We start from the raw sequence: 7,396 nt of genomic DNA on the forward strand, positions 1-7,396 counted from the left end.
TGGTTTTCCCTTTGGCTCACCAACAAATCTTTACCCCTTGATTCAATCCCGTGATTGAATCAAGTTACAAGATATTAAAACAAAGTTTAAGATAAATCAAAGCTTCTTAAACAAGCAAATATAACACTATAAGCAAATAGAGTAAAGTGAAGTCCTCAAACGAGTTTGGAAGATGAAGGAGCTCGACTTCTTCTTTACTTGACCCTCTTCTGATTTGGCACGAAGTGGAGGATCACCGAGGCAGCACACGGATGGAGAGGAAGCTTTGGGATTCACTTGGATGCTCTTCTTCCCTCTATTTCACTTTGAATGGCCCTTTTGTGCTTTTGGGAGATTTCCCTTGTAATCTGTTTGGAATCTCTTCCTTAAAAGTTCTCTCCCACTTCCATTAGTTCTCCCCTAGCTCTCTTCTTGTTTTTATAGCTTTAGATGGCGTGGAAACAAGAATATAGCCGTTAGAGACAAAAATAGAGCCGTTGGACACAGTCTGCACTTCCTGACAATATTATTGTTGGGATCGGAGTCGACTCGCGCGATCAGGAGTCGACTCGCCTATTGCAGGAGTCGGCTCGTGCTTTACTGGAGACGACTCGGCCACTGTTCCAAATTTGAATTAAAGTGCATCCTTGACTGGGAGTCGACTCGTCTTAACCCGGAGTCGACTCGCCAACTTCTGGAGCTGACTTGGCAATTTCGGAGTCGGCTCATCTACTGAAGTCCGTGGATCCAATTTTGAATTTTGTCCTCTCGAGTCGACTCGACTGTCCTGGGAGTCGACTCAAATCTCAGAGCCCGAACTTCCGATCCTCTGTCTTTTGGCTCATCCAGTCTTGGAGTCGACTCGAATTTTCTCGGAGTCGACTCGACTCTCAGTTTCCGAAAGTTGGTCTTCTGCCTTTTGACGTGAAGCTGTCTTGGAGTCGACTCGAGCTGTCTGGGAGTCGACTCGAATCTCAGAGGCAGTAACTTGGTTTTCTGTCTGTTGATGGTCGCGGAGTCTCGGAGTCGACTCGTGCAATGCGGGAGTCGACTCGAATCTCAGATTCCCAAAAATGCTCTCTGACTTTTTCCTTGTGTTCCGCTGAGAGTCGACTCTTGCTTTCTTTGGAGTCGACCTACCAACCATCGGAGTCGACTCGCGTTCCACTGGAGTCGACTCGAATCTCAGACCCGAAAACTGCTCTCTGACTTTTCTGCCTGTGACTCCTAGGAGTCGACTCATACTTCTCCGAAGTCGACTCATACTTCTCCGGAGTCGACTCGAATTCCACTGGAGTCGACTCGAAGACTGTTCTTTTGAATTTTTCTTTTGATTTTACTCCTCCAATTTGAATCCTTTGAACTTTAAACTTGGGCCAATAAATTGTAGCTTTCTTCCAACTTGAGAGCTTTGGAGGCCTTCTTGTGTTCTTCCAACTTGCTATGTTCCTTGCAAAATAAATATCTTTCTCCTTGCAACATAAACATTAGTATCTATACTTCAAGGTTTTGTGATCATCAAAATCAATCTATGAATCAATCTTTGGGTCATCACCTAGTTTACCCAACATTAAGGCTGAGCAGGCAAATGCTCTAAACTCATATAGTGCCTTCAAGAAGCCCACTCCCAATTCATTCAGCCCAGTCTACCACCCTTGAGGATGATAGTGTTATTTTGATGATTAACAAGCAATTATTTAGAGTATGTTATAAGTTAAATCGATACTTCATTTATAAGTCTATTACTCTCAGTATATTTGGATAAATTGATATAGATACATTTCATTGTTTATTTGAATGAATCTAACCTTGAGATGCAGCAAAGTGTGGATTGAGTCGACCCAAAGGATGATTGGGTCGACCCCGGCACATCTAGAAAGCATTTGGCACACTTCTGCAAAAATGGCACAAATGAACAGTGAGTTGGGTCGACCCAAGGAAAGCATGAGTCGACCCAAACTTCAAGATCCTCAAACAGAAGACAGAACAGAAGACAGAAAATGGTTCTCCGGATTTACTGAGAGGGTCGACCCAAGATATAGTTGAGTCGACCCAAGATATAGTTGAGTCGACCCAAGCTTGAGTCGACCCAAACCCTGAGAGGGTCGACCCAAAGGCAAGACAGAACAGAAGACAGAAAAGTTTCTCTGGAAACCCTGTTAGGGTCGACCCAAGAAGAAGTTGAGTCGATCCAACTGAACCTTGAGTCGACCCAAAGAAAAGTTGAGTCGACCCAAGTGAAGGAAGGCTGAATTTCAAGTTTCTGTAGATTCTGAGAGGGTCGACCCAAGGAATGTTTGAGTCGACCCAAGTGAAAGTTGGGTCGACCCAAGGACAGGTTGAGCCGATCCAAACACGGACAGAAGCATAACGGCTAGTTCTGCAGATGTACTTTTTGTCCTTCCAACAGTGAGTAACGGCTAGTTTTTGAATTCTAACCGTTGGGGCTTGTCCAATGGAGGTAGGAAACTATTTAAAGGGGCACTATTCATCAGATAGAGCATCCTTTCCAAAGAATATCAAAAAGTACACAAGAAAGAGAAAGTGCCCTAATCTTCTTCATCCAAGTGCTTCATTCAAGAATCAAAGAAAGGGGTTGAGCAGATTCAAAGAGTCATCAAGAGCTCCATCCTCCCTTGAAGAGTGAAGCATCCTTGACAAAGAAGAGAGAAGTCACTACAAGCGATAAATACTTTCTAAACTCTTCTTTGTAGATTATATTGTTTTATTTGCTCATTTAGGAGTTTAAATCTTCTTCCTTTATTTGTTAAACTACTTGTAAAGGTTGGTTAGTTAGCCCGCAAAACCAACGGAATAGGTTGATTGGTGAACCCGTAAAACCAATTGTAAAGGTTCGTTGGTGAGCCCGAAAAACCAACAAAGGTTCGTTGGTGAGCCCGTAAAACCAACATAGGTTTTTGGTGAACCCGAAAAACCAAAGTGTAAAGGTTTTTGGATTGTGAGCCCGAAAAACAATCCAACTATAATCCGCGGGATTATAGTGAATTCCCAAGGGGTCGCTTGGGGAGTGGATGTAGGTGCTAAGGAGAGCACCGAACCACTATACTTCTTGTATTTTGCATTGTGATTTGTTTAAGTTCACTAACACATCATTTAACACAAGTAAGATAGTTAAAATTAAAAGAAACCAATTCACCCCCCCCCTCTTGGCTTGTCACCTTGGGCAACAAGTGGTATCAGAGCAAGGTGCTCCAATAGTACTCATTGATCTCACAATCAAGAGTTAAAGATCATGACAACCCAAGTGGGATGTTCTATGAGTGAGGGGCAATCTACAAATAGACCACCTCTATTTAATGGCACAAACTACACATATTGAAAAGCTAGGATGAGGATATTCATTCAAGCTTCAGATTATGAATTATGGTACATCATTACTAGAGGACCTCACACACCCACACTTAATATAGAGGGCACTATCAGACGATTGGCACAGTTAAATGCTAAAGCTATAAATGTACTTTATTGCTCATTAGATGTAAGTGAATTCAATAGAATATCTACTTGCATCTCTGCTAAAGAAATTTGGGACAAATTTGAGGTCACTCATGAAGAGACCAATCAAGTTAAGGAGTCAAAGATAAACATATTAGTACACAAGTATGAATTGTTTAAAATGGAATCTACTGAGTCCATAACTGATATGTTTACTCGTTTTACTGACATTATAAATGGGCTTAAGAGTTTAGGAAAGTCTTACACTAACTCTGAATTGGTGCGAAAAATTCTCAGGTCTCTACCAAGAATTTGGGAGGCCAAGGTAACCGCAATTCAAGAAGCTAAGGACCTCAACACACTACAAACTGAATCGGAAGATTCAGATGATGATGAAGAATTTGATGAAGAAGGAATGGCTATGCTTGGAAAAAAATTCAGAAAATTTATGAGAGGTAAGAATAGATTCTATAAAAAGAAATCCTTCCTCAAAGGTAACTCAAACAAAGAAAAGGATAAGGACAAAGAAAAGGAAAAAGAAACTCCCATTTGCTATGAGTGTAACAAACCCGGGCATTATAAGATAGATTGCCCGGATTTGAAATGGATGGCTAGAAAACTGAAAAAGAAGAACTTCATGGCTGAATGGAGTGAAAGTGAGGAATCAAGTTCGGAGGAGGAAGATCATCAAGAGACGGTCCAAATGTGTCATATGGCCAATGACGATGAGGTAGATTCTGAACTTGACTGTGATTTTACTGTTGATGAATTACATGATGCATTCTTAGAACTCATGGAAGAACATAAGAAACTAATTAATAAAAATAAAGTTCTAAAAGAAGAAAATCAATCTCTTATCAAAGATAAGTTAAAATTGTCTCATAACTGTGAAACATTAAGTAGGAAACTTACAAATGAAACCAAGAATCTAATTGCTAAAAATATCAAGCTAAAAGAAGATGCTGAAAAATATAAATCCTTGGTAGATAAATTTACACTTAGTTCTACCAAATTAAATATGATTCTTGATAGTCAAAAAGCTGTATATGATAAGGCTGGTGTAGGATATAAAACAAATAGAAAACAAAAATTCTTAAAGAACATTTTTGTAAAAGCTAAAAGTGAAAATATTACTTGTTATTGCTGCAATAAGTTAGGACATAGAGCACATGAATGTAACTATAGAAAGTCCAGTCAAAACAAATTAAGTAATAATCAAAAGATTAAATTCAAGAAAGTTTGGGTTCCAAAAGGAACATGGAGTACTAACCCTAAAGGACCCAACTTAGTTTGGGTACCTAAAGGTTCTTCTTGATCTTGATTGCAGGAGTGTCTTGCAGCTGATAAAGTGGAAAAACGATGGTATCTAGATAGCGGCTGTTCAAGACATATGACCGGTGACGTAGATCAATTTGTCACCTTGGAATCAAAGAAGGGTGGAGTAGTAACCTATGGAGACAATGGTAAAGGGCATATCATTGGAAAGGGTAAAATTTTCATTACTCCATCTATTTTTATAGAAAATGTCTTATTAGTTAAAGGTTTGAAACATAACCTTCTTAGCATAAGTCAATTTTGTGATAAAGGGTTTAAAGTCACATTTGAAGCATCTGTATGCATAATCACAAATCCTAAAGATAATAGCATTGTACTTGTAGGACAAAGGCAAAGAAATATTTACTTAGTAGATCTTCATGAGTTAGGCAAGAAAAATGGATTATGCTTAATTACTAATGAAGAAAAGAAAAATGAAACTAGCTTTGGCATCGAAGACTAGGACATGCTAGTATGGAATTAATATCAAAACTAGTCAAGAAGGATTTAATAAAAGATGTGCCAAAATTGATCTTTGAAAAGGACAAAATCTGTGGACCATGTTCATTGAAAAAACAAACTAAATCATCCTTCAAATCAAAGAATATAGTATCAACAACTAGACCATTTGAACTCATACACATGGATTTATTTGGACCTACTAGAACTGCAAGTCTAGGAGGGAAGAAGTATGGACTAGTTATTTTGATGATTTTTCAAGATATACATGGGTTTCATTTTTGGCCCATAAGAACGAAGCATTTTCAGAATTCTTGAAACTGTATAATAATATCATAAATGAAAAGAAACTCACCTTAGTAGCAATTCGAAGTGATCATGGTACTGAATTTGAAAATCAACACTTTGAAGAAGTTAGTACTAAAAATAGTATTTCACATCAATTTTTAGCACCTAGAACGCCTCAACAAAATGGGATTGTTGAAAGAAAAAATAGGACATTGGCAGAAATGGCACGCACGATGTTGTGTGAGTCAAATCTTCCAAAGTACTTTTGGGCTGAAGCTATAAGCACTGCTTGCCATATTCTAAATCGAGTTTTAATACGACCAATAACCAAGAAAACTCCTTATGAACTTTGGAAGAATAAGAAACCAACTGCTAAATATCTTAAAGTATTTGGATGTAGATGTTTCATCTTAAACAATGGCAAGGAGGATCTAAGTAAATTTGATGCCAAGTCAGATGAAGGTATCTTCTTAGGATACTCCACATCTAGCAGGGCATACAGAGTATTCAATAAAAGAACTCTAGTAGTGGAAGAGTCAGTCAATATTATATTTGATGAGTCTGATAGTGAGTCTGCTAGGAAAGAAAATATTGTGGATGATGATACAGGAATTCTCGACTTTGAAAAGTTGAATATTGATGACGTGCCAATTCAAGATAAGGGAGATGATTGCGTGCCACCACAATCTCAAAACTTGCCAAAGGAATGGAGGTATGCATATGGACACCCTAAAGACTTAATCATTGGTGATCCATCTCAAGGGGTAAGAACTCGATCATCTCTTAAAAATTTAAATGATTATCTTGCTTTTGTTTCACAATTAGAACCTAAGACTTATGAAGAAGCTGAAAAAGATACTAATTGGATAAATGCCATGCAAGAAGAATTAAATCAATTTAAAAGAAGTAATGTATGGACATTAACTGAAAGACCAAAGCATAACTCAGTAATTGGAACAAAATGGATATTTAGAAATAAATTAGATGAAAATGGAGTAGTTATAAGAAATAAGGCTAGACTTGTAGCTAAGGGATACAATCAAGAAGAAGGAATAGATTTTGATGAAACATTTGCTTCTGTAGCTAGATTAGAGGCTATTAGATTACTTCTAGCATTTGCATGTTTCATAGATTTCAAATTGTATCAAATGGATGTGAAGAGCGCATTCTTAAATGGTTTTATTGAAGAGGAAGTATATGTAGAACAACCTCCTGGTTTTGAGAATCATGAATTGCCAAATCATGTGTTTAAACTACATAAGGCATTATATGGATTAAAGCAAGCTCCTAGGGCTTGGTATGATCGATTAAGCAAATTTCTGCTTAATAATGACTTTAGTAGAGAAAATGTAGACAAAACACTATTTCTCAAAAGAAAGGACAAAAATCTATTAGTGGTTCAAATATATGTAGATGACATAATTTTTGGTGCCACAAATGATACTCTTTGCAAAGAATTTGCTGATTTAATGCATGGAGAATTCGAAATGAGTTTGATGGGAGAACTAAGCTTCTTCCTAGGATTACAAATCAAACAAACTAAGGAAGGCATTTTCATTCATCAAACTAAGTACACAAAGGAAATACTAAAGAAGTTTGGGAATGAAAATCATAAGGGAGTAGGCACTCCAATGAATCCTACTAGTAAGCTAGACAAAGATGAAAAAGGGAAGAGTATTGATATTAAGCTTTATAGAGGACTAATTGGATCCTTGCTCTACCTTACTGCTAGTAGACCAGACATCGTATTTAGTGTAGGAATATGTGCTAGATACCAATCAGATCCTAAGGAGTCACATTTAAGTGCTGTTAAAAGAATCCTTAGATATTTAAGAGGAACTACAAATATTGGATTATGGTACTCTAGAGACTCTTGTCTAGATTTGCTTGCATACTCAGA

This window comes from Phoenix dactylifera, unplaced genomic scaffold, assembly GCF_009389715.1.
Source record: "Phoenix dactylifera cultivar Barhee BC4 unplaced genomic scaffold, palm_55x_up_171113_PBpolish2nd_filt_p 000466F, whole genome shotgun sequence".
NCBI lineage: Eukaryota > Viridiplantae > Streptophyta > Magnoliopsida > Arecales > Arecaceae > Phoenix > Phoenix dactylifera.